The following is a 16,669-nucleotide window of genomic DNA, read 5'->3' as shown; positions in this document are numbered from 1 at the left end:
AGAACATTTTTTACCGTAACTTGAGGTCTAAACATGATCCAATATATTTGAATACCTGAAACTGATTACATTTTTTTAATATACGCATGTACCAAGTCATATAATCAAATATTAACTACTTTATCTATTACGTGTATCTTAAATGCTGCTAGTCGTGACCATAATTCTTATTCTTCTGATCTGTTCTTCTTTCTTCGTAAAATACTTTGGTAATTTGAGGGGTCATACATACCTTGTCTTTCCCTATGCTCACAGCTACAGTGGACGGAAAACACATATTAAAATGTTCTGGGATCTCTGTTGTATCGTTTATTTATTTACTTTTTTCACAAAGAACTATTTTCTGTTCCCCAGAGTTACATGTTATCGAAAAGAATTGTTTAATATTAAGTCATTTTCAAATGTTTGATAGGCTTCAGTATAAATAACCTTCATATGTCGTTGAGGAGGTAGACTCAAATGTTACTAAGCATCTGTCTTTAATACCTGCATGACACACATATTGTTATCACAGAATTGAAAGTTCCCAAACAACTTGGTTTTTTGTGCGTAAATCATATTACATAAACTAGCTATTTGATAAAGGAATTGGGTATTGACAATTCACTTGAAAACTCAACATATACCCCGAAACACTTACAAAAGAGGAAATCCAGAATAACCATATGTCTGTTCTATGTTCCTTTGGAATTTCAACCAAAGATGAAAAACTGGATCTTCCTTCACTGTATTGGATGCCTAAATTACATAAGTGTCATTACAAACAACGTTATATTGTTTGGACTTCCAAGTGCTCCACGAAACTTTTTCCATATTATTAACATCCATTTTATCAGCAATCATAGCCAAGCTTCAAAATTATTGTGAAACTACCTACCCTATGGGCGTCGACGTTAATCAGAGGTGGATACTTAAAAATTCCAAAGATCAGTTAGAGTACATACAATCTAAGTCTCTTTCCTCTTGCGATAGTATTAAAACATTTGACTTTTCTACCCTTTACACAAGTATTCCCGATTCCAAACTTAAGGACAAATTGATAAAATTGGTCCTGCTTTGTTTCGTAAAAAGGAATGGCCAACGTAGATACAAGTATCTTGTTTCAATGAGGGTAACATTGTACTTATTAAAAATTACTCTGATTCAAACTAGCAATTCTCTGAAACTGGCATTATCAAGATGCTTGATTTCTTGATTAACAACATATTTTTTACGTTTGGAGGACGTGTTTTTTTAACAAACTATCGGCATTCCCATGGAAACAAACTGTGCGCCTCCTCTTGCCGACTTGTTCCTTTATTCACATGAGGCCGACTTCACACAGGAGCTTCTTAGGAAGAATAAAAAGAAGTTAGAATTATCCTTTAACGTCACATTCCGCTATTTAGAGGATGTCATCTCACTAAATAAATCAAAGTTTGGTGTCTATTTTGAGCACATCTACTAGTATCCCATTGAACTTGAAATAAAGGATACGCCAGATACAGTTAAGTATGTCTCATATCTTGACTAACATCTAGAAACTAACGATGAGGGTCGGTTGAGAACAAAACTTTACGACAAAAGAGATGATTTCAGCTTCCTAATTGTGAACTTTCCTTTTCTATGTAGCAACATTCAAGCAGCGCCTGCATATGGAGTGTATATCTCCCAGTTGATACGAAATTCCAGAGCTTGCATTTCCTATCATGATTTCCTTGATAGAGGGTTGCTGGTTACATGTACAAGGAAGCTTTTAAACCAAGATTTCCAAGTGGTGAAGTTGAAAGCATCCCTTCAAAACTTTTACGGACGCCATCACGAGTTGGTTGACCGTTATGGAATATCTGTTTTCACAGATGACTACGAATATGTTCAAATTGTCGTAACCACAATCCCGTCCTCTTTTCCTCGAATGTGCCCTACCGAATTAGACTTATCACCGGATTTGTACTTACCTGAGCAACACGACGGGTGTCAAATGTGGAGCAGCATTTGCCTACCCTTCTGGGGCATCTGAAATCACATCGATTTTTGGTGGGATTCGTGTTGCTCAGTCTTTGGTTTTCTATGATGTGTTTGGTGTACTGTTGTTTTTCTTTTTGATCGTTTTTCGTTTTTTGCCATGGCGTTGTCAGTTTATTTTCGACTTATGAGTTTGGATGTCCCTTTGGTATCTTTCGCCTCTCTCTTAATTACAGAAGATATATAAAAGTTATGACAATCATTACACCCGTAGGAATATTGTTTTGTATTTATACACACAACTTGTTTTCTAGTGAGAACAACATCAACCAGAAATGGTTACAGTCCTTTATTTTGAAACAGGGGACTATTGACTAGTTGTGAAAAATTAAAAACTGCTTACGTATCATAATGAGACATGTTTGCCATTAGTATTTCAAAATATAAATTACCAAAAGTAATAATATTTGCATTGTGTAAAAGATACTTATCTATATGTTCTCAACACTGATAGTAGGGAGTTTATAATCATATTAAACATGTGTTTTCTTAATTGTCTATTTCTAAACATAGGAATCTGATGTTCAGTAGTTGTCGTTTGTTGATGTGGTTCATAAGTGTTTCTCGTTTCTCGTTTTTTATAATAGATTAGACCGTTGATTTTCCCGTATGAATGGTTTTACACTAGTAATTTTTGGGGCCCTTTATAGCTTGCTGTTCGGTGTGAGCCAAGGCTCCGTGTTAAAGACCGTACTTTGACCTATAATGGTTTACTTTTATAAATTTTGACTTGGATGGAGAGTTGTCTCATTGGCACTCATACCACATCTTCTTATATCTATGTACGAATACTAATACTAATACGAAGCTTTATTTAAATTCGGTATATTTACAAACTGCAAAACATAAGCTCTATAAAGCTTTTATCCTAATACATACAAACATATACAACAATATAAAAAGCATAATCATGCAAGCAAACTAAAAATATAAAAGCACACATAAAAGTAAGCACAACACAAGCATGGCAAAGCAAATTATAAATGCTAGCATAACTATAAAAGAGCAAAGTTGTGTAAAATAAGCACAGTGAAATAAACTGAAATCTTGATATCTACAAGTCTTTCTTCATGATGGAGTTTCAGATTTTAACAGACAAATGATTCAGGTACATAAGATAAGATATAAGATAAGATATTTTGTATTCCAATTAAAGGGACCATGAAGAGCAAAGTAATTTATACAATGATTTTAATAATGGACACAATAATTTTAAAAATCATATATAAATATGAATATAATCAACTAAATTCTAAGATCTTAAACCGGCACAGCCAGACCAGAGCCATAAGCATATAAATAAAAAAGCAATAACTTAACAGTTCTTATATCTATCTATATACATAATATTTCAGGCAAATATTCTTAATGGGTTACATATAAACATATCTGCACTTTTTTCAAAACATTACCTCTAGGTTTTCTTGAATAAAAAGCCAATTAAACTTAATTGGCACTTGTGTTTAACATTTCGAAATTTTTACAACTTATCAAAATTTTATCATAGAACTCTTTTCTCAAGAGATTATAAAGGGGACATTGGCATATAAAATATTCTTCATATCAGGCCAACTTTATCCAACGGTGCACTTTTTACATAATCTTTGTGATTTATCTATTATGTCCCAGGTTTACCTTTATCTGATTTAACCGTATGTTCTTTAAAATCTCTCCAATAATTCAGAAAACTTTCACATAATTTATCCTTAACTATAGTACATAATCGACGAACACTTACATTTAAAGTCTAGTTATTTCATTTTATATTAAAAATCAATACTAGCTTCGGAAAACCATGTAGTAATATTTTTTACATGTAACTTTTTATTAAAAAATATGAATATTGGTTTATATTTTTAACAAAGCCTAGGGCCTGTGCTAACTACAATCATAGATGCCTATATGGCTATTATATATATGCTACAATTAAATTTGAATATATATTACAGATTTTTCGCAACGATAGTGAAATACGGAAAATTTATCCCGTCATTGTCTCGTCATATAGACTAGCCAATTGGCGGCAAATTTATTTTTGGAGGGACATGTCAAATTAGCCCGATTACATCCAATCTCAGAGAATATTTACCAAAGAAAATACACAAAGCAAGTATGTGCGGTAATTAACTGAACTGTAAACCACTATTGTATTTTATTTATGTTCAAATAGGAAACCAAAGCCGAAACAAATACTTCATTTCATTTAGACATTCAGCAAAAACAAAACACACTTACACAGTATCCAGTACTCTCACAACAAGGTTAACACTGACTGCCATAAGAGGGGGCCCGCTACAGCCATGCTTCAGTGATTCCCTATATAATCACCCACCGCCCCCCCCCCCCCCAAACCCCCTGCATCTGCTTATGTTCAAGAATTTACAGCAAGTCAGCATGCACCTCAAAATGCATAGGTTTGTGCTTTCAATTATACATTGACGGAATTGCTTCCCTTGAGTAGTAAATACATAGCCATGTATATATTTAAGCAGTTTAGCATGTGTTGTACTTAACCCTTTCAACGCTACACTAAAAAATAGAAAAATGGCTGCTGCTGCTGCATTTTTTTTTGTTCATTCATTAGAACAGTATATTCCTTTTCAGACTGCTGTATCTTTTTTATTATTAGAGATACAAAGTTAGTGCATGAAAAATGCTCAGGAGAGCATGAACTGTAATGTGATGCAATTATTTTAGTAAAATTTTCATCAAGCTACCTGCATTTTCAGGTAATTAACAGGTAAAAGGTGTAAGTTATTGTATTTGTGTTGAATTTTGAATAAAAACAACTTTTAATCTTCATTTATTTTGTTGTTTTATCTGCCATATAATAAAGAATACACCAGTTGCTCGATTCTGTAGCGTATTTGCACCATACACAACGTATAATGTAAACATGGCGCAAATAAGTGGCTCCGTCCTAAAAATTTTCAGTCTACCTCCGTTTCCCCCCCCCCCTTTTTCTACGTCTCAAAAGATCTACCAAATCATATTTCCCACACGAATTGAATGTAATCAACACATTGAGATAACGGGAAACCTTTTAACTATTCCTCGTTGACAGTTTCGCCATAGAAATGCTGAAATATTTCCATATTTACAGCGTCTTTTTCAATTTCCGCCATTTGCATTTGTCAAAATATTTTTTTTAATTTTTCTTCTACTGCATGCTTTTACTATTAAAATTCCCGCGATTCCAAGCGCAAATGGGACGTTGTATATCCTCGATTCATACGAGGAAAAATAAGAGCGGACCCGAATGAAAACCAAATGGTAACGAGTCTGTATGAAAAATCCATCGTTATCTAGACATATGCCGCGAACAGCAGTGGCGGGCGACGTACGTCATCGCGGCATATGCCGTGTATAGCGTTGAAAGGGTTAAGCTCAGGGATAGAGAGCAGACTTCATACACAGGTCCTAGAGGAGACGATGCAATTTCTAAGAGAATTGTGCTCTCCAGTTTCATTTGGCAACCAACTGAAAAACCCACGGTGGTGAGAGGTTATGTGTTGTGAGAGTCATTATACACCAATCTAGAGTTGTTTTTTATGAATGAGTTATACCAGATGACCAGAGGTCAATCTGCGTTAATGACGTCATCGAACAATCAGTTTTTATTGTGAAATATTAACATCAGCATTGTGACGTGGGAAATTTATGGGAAAGTGCATGAATTCGAAAGTCGTCTTATGGTATGATGACTGGGTCAAGTAAGTGGATTGCTTCCCTTGAGAAGTAGATACTTAACCTGCCTTCGGTGGTTCAATCCCTTTTGGGTTTCTGTGTCTGGAGCGATTTTCTGATTTGGCCACCCTCAGAATTCCTTATTTCTATAAAGTCTATTCAGTCAATTTTTTGCCAGCATCACATCCAACTGGTGCCTTTTAAGCCTACAGAACCATTCTGTACACCCGTTAAACTTCTTTAGCTCAGTCAGTTAGAGCGCTGACTTTAAATATAGAGGTCCTGGAGGATCATAACTAAGGTTTTATTTGACCAAAGCAAGGTCTCTTGTTTGCTCAAGGTCCTTGGTGGATACAAGGTCAGTTGAGGCAGCATAACATTGAACATTCCTTTCTCATCAAAATGAATGTCCAAATCAGTTAAGCAATTAGCAATTTTGTTGTTGGGCAAGCAATAATTTCCTAGGATTTTGAGATTTTCAAGATAATTCTATATACCTTAGGAAAAATAATGTCTGTATCTGTGTGATAAGCACAGGGGTCACCACACTACATAATTTTAGCAGCCAATTTGGCAGCCAAATGGATAAATGAAGACCCAACAGGTAGAATTGAGGGATCACATTAATGTTTTTATCTCGCCTTTCCTAAAAGAGCTTTTGCCATCACTTGGTGTCCGTCGTCCTCCGCCAGGTGTAAACTATTTCAAAGATCTTTTCCTCTGAAACTACTGAACCAATTTCAACCGAACTTATGCTGAATGATCCTTAGGGTATCTAGTCAGTGATATTGTTTGCCTCAAATTACAGCCGAAATTCAGCTTTTTCCCCTACAGAAAATTCCCAATTACTAAAAAAAATGGCTTAAAATTCCTCCCAAAAAGTTTTACATTTTCCCCAAACACTGATTGCATTGGTAGTAATGTTTGTAAATATTGTATTCATGTTATTATTTTGATATTAGAAAGCACTTTTGAGATCCAGTTTTCTGATCAGAATTATCATGGTGTTTGTAACATGTGGTTTTCAATGCATTAAGTACCATCATCGCTTCTGTTTCTTTCCCCTCCCCGAAAAGTACCTTTTAGGTTGAAATGTCTGACAACCAAAATAAACATGAAAAAACAGTGCAAAAAAGACAGCAAAGGTCAGCAAAAAATCGGAGATGTGTTTAGATTAAAATATACAAATTTCCCAATTTCAATAAAAAATATGCATTTTTCCCAATAAAAAACGGTAGAGGTAGTTTTGAAAAAAGACAACAATATCACTGCCAGTATAAAGTTTGTTTTATTTTCTATTTCGTCAAAAACATGGCCGCCATGGATAAAAATAGAGCATATGGGTAAAATGCAGTTTTTGGCTTATATCTCAAAAACTAAAGCATTTAGAGCAAATCTGACATGGGTTAAAGTGTTCATTAGGTCAAGAACTACCAGGCCTGAACATTTTTCAAACATATCCACACTACCGATTTTTGGGTTATTGCCCCTAAATTGATAATTCTAATGAAATTTTGCAGTTTTTGTCGAGCCTGCGACTTTTGTCGCAGAAAGCTCGACATAGGGATAGCGATCCGGCGGCGGCTACGGCGGCGGCGGCGGCGTTAGCTAACTTCTTAAAAGCTTTATATTTTAGAAGATGGAAGACCTGGATGCTTCATACTTTGTATATGGATGCCTCATGTTACGAAGTTTCAGTCAGTCACATGTCCAATGTCCTTGACCTCATTTTCATGGTTCAGTGACTACTTGAAAAAAAAGTTCTGATTTTTTGTAATGTTAAATTCTCTCTTATTATAAGTAATAGGATAACTATATTTGGTATGTGCGTACCTTGCAAGGTCCTCATGCCCTTCAGACAGTTTTCACTTGACCTCGACCTCATTTCATGGATCAGTGAACAAGGTTAAGTTTTCGTGGTCAAGTCCATATCTCAGATACTATAAGCAATAGGTCTAGTATATTCGGTGTATGGAAGGACTGTAAGGTGTACATGTCCAACTGGCAGGTGTCATCTGACCTTGACCTCATTTTCATGGTTCAGTGGTTATAGTTAAGTTTTTGTGTTTTGGTCTGTTTTTCTTATACTGTATGCAATAGGTCTACTATATTTGGTGTATGGAATGATTGTAAGGTGTACATGTCTAGCTGGCAGGTGTCATCTTACCTTGACCTCATTTTCATGGTTCAGTGGTCAAAGTTAAGTTTTTGAGTTTTGGTCTTTTTTTCTAATACTATATGCAATAGTTCAACTATATTTGGTGTATGGAAATATTTTATGATCTATATGTCAGTCACGCAGGTTTTATTTGACCTTGACCTCATTTTCAAGGTTCATTGCTCAGTGTTAAGTTTTTGTGTTTTCGTCTGTTTTTCTTAAACTATAAGCAATAGGTCAACTATATTTGTTGTATGGAAGAATTGTTAGCTGTACATGCCTGCCTAGCATGGTTCATCTGACCTTGACCTCATTTTCATGGTTCATTGGTCAATGTTTAGTTTACTTGGTTAATGTTAAGTTTATGTGACAGTTGTAATAAAGCTTTATATTTAGGACTATCAACATAATATCAATGATTAGTAAAGAAGGCGAGACATTTCAGCGTGTGCACTCTTGTTGGTTATTATCTTGAATATTATCATAGATAAAGATAAACTGTAAACAGTAAAAATGTTCAGCAAAGTAAAATCTACAAATAAGTCACAATGTCCAAAATTGTCAATTGACTCATTAAGGAGTTGTTGCCCTTTTAAGGCAATTTTACACAATTTGTTCATCATGATTGTTAACTTTAAAAAATCTTCTCCTCTGAATGTCAGCTAAACTTACGCTGAATGATCCTTAGGGTATCTAGTATAAAGTTTGTATTTTATATTATTTTTCATAAAAAAACAACGCAGCCATGGGTAAAATAGAACGTAGGAGTAAAATGTGGTTTTTGGCTTATATTTTAAAACCAAGGTATTTGAGCAAATCTGACAATGATTTCAAGTGTTCATTAGGACAAGATCTACCTGCCCTGAAATTTTAAAGCAAATTGGATAACTGATTTTTAGGTTATTGCCCCTGAATTGATAATTTAAATTTTATTCTTCCTTGCACAACTCACAATCCAATAATTTTAGTGGATGTCATTTGTTGCTGTGTTTCATAGTTGCTTTTCCTTTATTGTTTTTAGCTCACCTTTCCTAATTGTCATGCAGTACTCTCAGAATGCTGGATACTATCCACACTGGTTTGTGTCCACACTTATTAATTATACATTAAAAACTTACATGACTTAAAAGCAAAAGAAAAACTTTGATGAAAAATTTAAATAAAAAACTACAGGTGAGCAATTCAGGCTCTTGAGAGCCTCTTGTTTATGAATTAAATTTCCCAGCATCTATACTTTTTAGAAAATGACGCAGTCAATTTTCTTTTACCATTGACCAGACTTCCAACCCGCATTCCGAACTCGGTTCCGTATTTTACATACTTAAAGTGAATGTTAGTATGCTCATACATTGGTAAAAGAAAGACAACTCCAGCGTTGCAAATGTACATTTTAAAATAACAGATGGTGTTGTCTCCCTTCAATATGTCTTGTTGTGTACAAAATGGAGGTAATTAACCTTCGTGACCGTCGGACAATTTTCAATCATATTTATGGAAATACAACTGGAACAGAATTAAATTTGTAATTTTCATTCTTTAACTTCTTAACCTGTCATACCTGCCAACTTGCACGATTCAGGCGTGAAATACTCGATTTTGACCCCTTGTCACGATTGCACGATTGTGATCGTGTAAAAACCTCTAAACCACGATTTTGTTAAATTCTACTGTTCCCAATATTTCGAACTTTCCTCAAACTTTTCCCAAGGGAGACAACTGTGATCAGCCAATCAAAATCGTTGTTTCTCCTGATCTTTGGGTATTGTAAACTGCACATGTGCTAAATTTTGAACTTGTTAGGAACTCAGAATATTGTAGAAATCGTGATCATGGCAGACCAATTTTAATTACAAGAAGGTTCTTACACAGCTGAAGAAGTAAATCATGACTGATTGACAAAGTTCAAAGATACAGTTCAACCATAAACATAATAAACAGTAGCTAATGGACAAATTTTACACTTATGGTAACAGATCATACATGTTGTCATTCTTGAAATTAAATTACCAAATCAATTAAAGTACAATGTTCTATCTTTTAATTTTCACAAGGAATCAGATATATTTCCTTCTTTGTGCATATTTTTATATTTGAAAAGTAAACAATCACTTTAATATTCCTGTGACCAATAATCTGATAATCCACCTTTAAGGTTCATCTAATATACACCAACAAAAATGGCTGTGTTTACAGCATGAAATTTTCTCTGAATGCAGACAAAACTGTGTAATTCTAATAGTTTTAAATCCTGGCAGCACCTGGCCACAACAACTCTTTTTCCTGTGGTACCTGAAAACAATAAACCGGTTTGGTACATTGTTGAGGTCTGAAAGTGACTTATAACTGCCAACAGCCACATTATTTGGACTCTGGTAGATAGTACATCAGACTGTTATCTCATTGGCAATCACACCCCCATCTACTTATTTTATTACGGGTCAATTATTTGAAATAAATGACTACGGTACTCAACATTAAATCATTTGAAAAAAAATAATTTTGCAATAATTTATGATTTCAGTGTAAGCTTGCTTACTACAGCCTCTTCACAATGAAATTAAGTTGTATAGATGGTGTCACTTTGTTTATAATTGTGAAACTAGTATAACAATACTATTGTCTAAATCTACAGAAATTGATCATGTTTAGGTAACTGAAATAACAATGTGATTTTGTCACTAGGTCACCTGTAACTTATCTCTTGAATAAGGACTATGTTGGGTATAAGAGCTTTCTTACTACAGGCTCTTCATAATCATTTTGTTAAATAATTCTACAAATAAGGGAAACACATTCACATATTACTTTGAATATTGTAGATTGTTCAGGTAGTCTTAAGCTATTTCTTTGTACAGCAGAACAACTAGTAGTTATTTTCACTTCACACACATATATATATATATCTTGACAAACAAATAAAAACGCTATAGATTGTGGAAACAATTCATATCTATTCTATCAGTCACCCTACCTACCATAAATTGAAACGTCGCCTAAGATTCAGTAGGTAAATTAAGTAAAAATCAAGACTTGTATCAAAAATATCCCAATATGAGAGACAATGGCGTCATTTTTACTTAGAGCTTTCAGCTCTTTGATTGTTATTTTTAGGAACCATGTGCGTGAGTCACAATTGATAAGATGTTATTTCCTTGCCTTGTATATGCAAATTTGAGAATTATATTCTAGTCTATAATGTTGGAGAGTGGTCATTGTTGAAGATACACATTGATCCAGGTGAATGACAAGTGTTCTACTTATACCCCGTTTAAAAAAGTGGGGTATACTGTTTTACCTGTCTGTCCGTCCGTCCCATGAATATTTTTTCGTCACATTTTTAGCTCACCTGGCCCAAAGGGCCAAGTGAGCTTTTCTCATCACTTGGCGTCCGTCGTCCGTCGTCGTTAGCTTTTTACAAAAATCTTCCCCTCTGAAACCACTGGGCCAAATTTAACCAAACTTGGCCACAATCATCATTAGGGTATCTAGTTTAAAAAATGTGTCCGATGACCCCGCCAACCAACCAAGATGGCCACCATGGCTAAAAATAGAACATAGGGGTAAAATGTAGATTTTGGCTTATATCTCTGAAACCAAAGCATTTAGAGTAAATCTGACATGGGTAAAACTGATTATCAGGTCAAGATCTATCTGCCCTGAAATTTTCAGACAATCTGACAACCTGTTTGTGGGTTGCTGCCCCTGAATTGGTCATTTTAAGGAAATTTTGCAGTTTTTGGTTATTATCTTGAATATTATTATAGATAGAGATAAACTGTAAACAGCAATAATGTTCAGCAAAGTAAGATCTACAAATAAGTTGTCATGACCAAAATTGTCACTCGTCCCCTTTAGGAGTTATTGCCCTTAATAGTCAATTTTTAACCATTTTTTGTAATCTTTTACAAAAATCTTCTTCTCTGAAACTACTGAGACAAATGGCCATAATCATTATTAGGGTATCTAGTTTAAAAAATTTGTCCGATGGCCCCGTCTTCCAACCATCATGGCCAACTTGGTTGAAAATAGAAAATAGGGGTAAAATGCAGTTTTTGGAAAATGACACTATCAGCGGCATGTTTCCGATACCATTAACCAGAACTTACGGAAGTCGATTATTGCCTCCGCCTACCGCATTCAGTTTCATATTTACTATTTTACATACTAACTGGAATCTGCTTGTATTACGCTACACTGGAACAAAGTGTTGTAGTCGGACGGGAAACCAGTTTACATACTTTATTTTATTTACCAAAAAGATATCTTGACCTGTCCATATGTTTTTTTTTTTATTAAATGGTATTTGGAGCTATCCCTTTGTTATATTTTTCATATTTATTCGAGCTTTCACTTTTATGCACATGTCTTACAATCGTAAACAATCGGTATGTATACATGATAAATAGATCCGTTTTGTTATGGTGTTGGACTTTTTACCCTCCAATGATCAGCAATCGCTAGACAAAATAGTTCTCCTAAATAATGTCAGCCTTTCATGCCATTTCAACTTTACAATCATTAAAAAAAGTGAAAATCAGAATCATTTTGATATCCATTGGATAGAAACTGGTCTTTATCCAGATTAACGAAGATTTTAAAAATCGGAAATTAGTAATATGGTTATACCCACGCGGTGCGTATGAATCTTTGTTTACAAAACAGGATTGCGGAACGTCTCTAGTTTTTAGATCGTAAGTCACGATAAACTCAAACTGAAAGTAAACAGTTGTTTGTAAGACGCAGGTTTACTCACCATAAACAAGCTGAAACGTTCAGTATGGCATATATTTTAGGTTAAAGACGGTCCCATTCATTTAAAAAGCATTTTGAAAGTAGACGATGGGATTATTTCAGGTTTGGGGAATGAGTATTCATTTCTTGACGACCTCATAATTTCATCATGTCGATGGTACAAATCGATTTTACTGTTTACTGTCGCTTCTCATGTTTTGTATTTAAACGGTCGTTTATTTTTAAACCCGAACCAGGCATATGCATTCTGTAATTGTGCAAATCTTCGTTCTTTGGTAAATTGGCTTATGGATAGTTGTATCAATTTCAACTCTTACATTTTTTTTTTTTTAAATATATTTGCATTACACATGCAATGGCAGAACCTTTCCAATTACTATTTATGTGTTGTGTCTAAATTAAAGTTGTAACACTTTATAGTGACTGGAAAGGGTAGAAAAATTCATCAGATGAGAAAAGGCTAAAGATACTTCAAACCAAGGGTCCGGAAAGGGTCATATTTGCCAGTCATGTTCTAAGATAAAACTATTTGTCCTAAACGAGTAATTTGGGATTTAGGACAAATTTTATTTTTTTACAGAAGTAATTTCGGTCATTTCATTGACTTCTCAATCTCAATGTTTGAAATCGGATTTCGTAATCGCCATTTTGCACTTGTGATCACTTGTTTTTGTTTATAATCCCTTTCCTGTAATAAAGCTGCCACTACAGTAGTTTGATAATCCTGAGGGCCCTCTTAATATCTATATCAATGCCTCTGGGAAACATAGGCTAATGATCGCTAATCACTTTTTACCTGTGGTTTTAATTCACACCTGACAGTGATCACAAGCTCAGAATAATATCTTTAAAACATTAAAGTTCCCTGACAAGTGTATTCATTATTTATTTACTTTTCATCAAAGACAGTCATCAATTCTGATTTAAAAATTAAATCTAAATTTACGTAGAAAAAAGTATTTTTTCATGAGTAACACATGTGCTTTATTTACTATGTAATACGCATGCGTGATATTGTCTTCAGCAAATTTAAAATTTAATCGTACAATGCAAATTGATTTCATGCTAAATTAAACGAGTGCAACTATTATCTGTTATATTCAAACACTTTTAAAGGTAATAAAATAAAAAAGCCATAAAAAGCCGGTAATTTCCTGTCAATATTTGATAAACAAAACAAATCCCGGAAATGAATCCGGAATTATTCGTACTTTAAAATATCACAAACTTCCGGTTTTAACTTTTGTCAAATCGAAAGAAACGTAAGCAATGTCTGAGAAATTAACCATTTTGAGTCATTAAAATCATTTCAATTTTAGACTGCTGCCTTCCCTAAACTGTCCTTCATGGTAATGGTAAGACATTTACTTAGTAAATGTGATGAAACAGCAATACAAGTTCGTCATGTTCGTTGATGCTATGAATATAGTCAAATTGATATCGACAATTTGAAAAGGGGCACCAACTTTTCAAACATCTCAAAATGACCGAAATTGTCTGGAAAAATTTCCGGATCCTTGCTTCAAACGGCACCGAATCATTAGATATTGCATCTTATAAAAAGAAACTGAGATTTGGATAGTTCCACTTCAAGGTAAAAATGTTTATCCCTTGTGAAATGAAATAAAAAAAATATTGTAACACTGTAGTTAATTAATAAAGATACTATAACGTGTATTTCTGTATTGGTCTTATTATTGGTTCTCTGCCAGCAGTCAAACGGCACTGAATCATTAGATATTGCATCTTATAAAAGGAAACTGAGATTTGGATAGTTCCACTTCAAGGTAAAAATGTTTATCTCTTGTGAAATGAAATAAAAAAAATATTGTAACACTGTAGTTAATTAAAAAAAGATACTATTACGTGTATTTCTGTATTGGCCTTATTATTGGTCCTCGGCCAGCAGTATTGGCCTTCCGCTTCGCCTCAGACCAATACACTCAAGACATGGACCAATAACAAGGCCAATACAGAAATACTTACGCAATGATATTATAGAATGACAGAATGGTTCAATAGTGGGAATCAGCCCCTCAACTACTTTTTACATAAATATTAACTTTTGGCTTCAACGCTTTGTTCGTCTTGTCTGGAGATCTTGCTGTAGTTCCAGTTCAGCAAGCATTTAAGAGACGTATCCCGTCCATCCTCTTTTGACTTGTAATCTCTGGTGATAGATTTTGCCGCTTGACATTGTATCCTTTCAAGCTTGTTAGCTCACCTGGCCCAAAGGGCCAAGTGAGCTTTTCTCATCACTTGGCGTCCGTCGTCCGTAAACTTTTACAAAAATCTTCTCCTCTGAAACTACTGGGCCAAATTTGACCAAACTTGGCCACAATCATCATTGGGGTATCTTGTTTAAAAAATGTTTTCGATGACCCGGCCAACCAACCAAGATGGCCGCCATGGCTAAAAATAGAACATAGGGGTAAAATGTAGATTTTGGCTAATATCTCTGAAACCAAAGCATTTAGAGCAAATCTGATATGGGATAAAATTGTTTATCAGGTCAAGATCTATCTGCCCTGAAATTTTCAGATGAATCGGACAACCCGTTGTTGGGTTGCTGCCCCTGAATTTGTAATTTTAAGGAAATTTTGCCGTTTTTGGTTATTATCTTGAATATTATTATAGATAGAGATAAACTGTAAACAGCAATAATGTTCAGCAAAGTAAGATCTACAAATAAGTCAACTTGACCAAAATGGTCAGTTGACCCCTTAATGAGTAATTGCCCTTTATAGTCAATTTTTAACCATTTTTCGTAAATTTTAATAATCTTTTACAAAAATCTTCTCCTCTGAAACTACTAAGACAATTTTAACCAAACTTGTCCACAATCATCATTAGGGTATCTAGTTTAAAAAATGTGTCCAATGACCCCGCCCGCTAACTAAGATGGCCGACATGGCTAAAAAATAGTACATAGGCAAACAAATGCAGTTTTTGGCTCGTATCTCTGAAACCAAAGCATTTAGAGCAAATCTGACGGGATAAAATTGTTCATTAGGTCAAGATCTATCTGCCCTGAAATTTTAAGACCAATCAGGCAACACGTTATTGGGTTGCTGCCCCTGAATTGGTAATTTTAAGAAAATTTTGCAGCTTTTGGTTATTATCTTGAATATTGTTATAGATAGAGATAAACTGTAAACAGCAATAATGTACAGCACAGTAAGATCTACAAATAGGTCAACATGACCAAAATTGTCAATTGACCCCTTAAGGAGTTATTGCCCTTTATAGTCAATTTTTTACAATTTTCATAAATTTTGTAAATTTTTGTAAATTTTTACAAAATATTTTCCACTGTAACTACTGGGCCAAGTTCATTATAGATAGAGATAATAGTAAGGAGCAAGAATGTTCAGTAAAGTAAGATCTACAAACACATCACCATCACCAAAACACAATTTTGTCATGAATCCATCTGTGTCCTTTGTTTAATATGCACATAGACCAAGGTGAGCGACACAGGCTCTTTAGAGCCTCTAGGTTTTTTTTTGTTACCATGTAGGGGTCCCATACTATGGCTCCATATTAAATTATAAGATCCATTCCTAAAGATCTATATCATTGTTCTAATCTGACACAAATTTCAATAACTGGAATGCTACCCAAGTTGAATATATGGTGACCCACGAGAACAGCATTATCACTATTGAAATTGTGTTTAATACCATGATTGTTCAATGTCATTAACTTAAATGGAGACAGACATTTGACCTGAAAGACATGAAAGGTGGTGTGGGAGTGCAAAATCAAAAACTAACTGACTATGATATATGGTTAAAGAATGAATATCAATTACATGGGTCAACATGGTCAAGGGCAGAGCTGTTATAAAAAAACAATATGGCAGAGAACATGGAGAAGTGGTTTCAAGTTTCATATTAAGCGACCTGACTGACATGAAATAAAAAATCGAAGGAGTATCCCTATTTGTCTAATCTTCAAGGCGAAATAAAACTAGTAAAACAATATTATACTATTGTCTAAATATACAGAAATATAATTTGCTTCAAGTAACAGAAATAACTAGGTCACTAGTAACTTATTTAATGA

The 16,669-nt window shown here is 34.3% G+C and overlaps 1 long non-coding RNA gene across 1 annotated transcript; it reads right to left on the bottom strand.

Moving 5' to 3' along the window:
• Positions 1 to 7,468: 7,468 nt before the first annotated feature.
• Positions 7,469 to 7,994, bottom strand: LOC127733847 (uncharacterized). Its single transcript, XR_007997182.1, has 2 exons — positions 7,865 to 7,994; positions 7,469 to 7,717 (listed from the first exon to the last, which is right to left on the bottom strand). It is a non-coding gene; the product is annotated as an uncharacterized LOC127733847 (long non-coding RNA).
• Positions 7,995 to 16,669: the final 8,675 nt, after the last annotated feature.

Source organism: Mytilus californianus, unplaced genomic scaffold (assembly GCF_021869535.1).
Source record: "Mytilus californianus isolate M0D057914Y unplaced genomic scaffold, xbMytCali1.0.p SCAF_1, whole genome shotgun sequence".
Classification (NCBI taxonomy): domain Eukaryota; kingdom Metazoa; phylum Mollusca; class Bivalvia; order Mytilida; family Mytilidae; genus Mytilus; species Mytilus californianus.
This window is presented reverse-complemented; position numbering and strand designations above follow the sequence as displayed.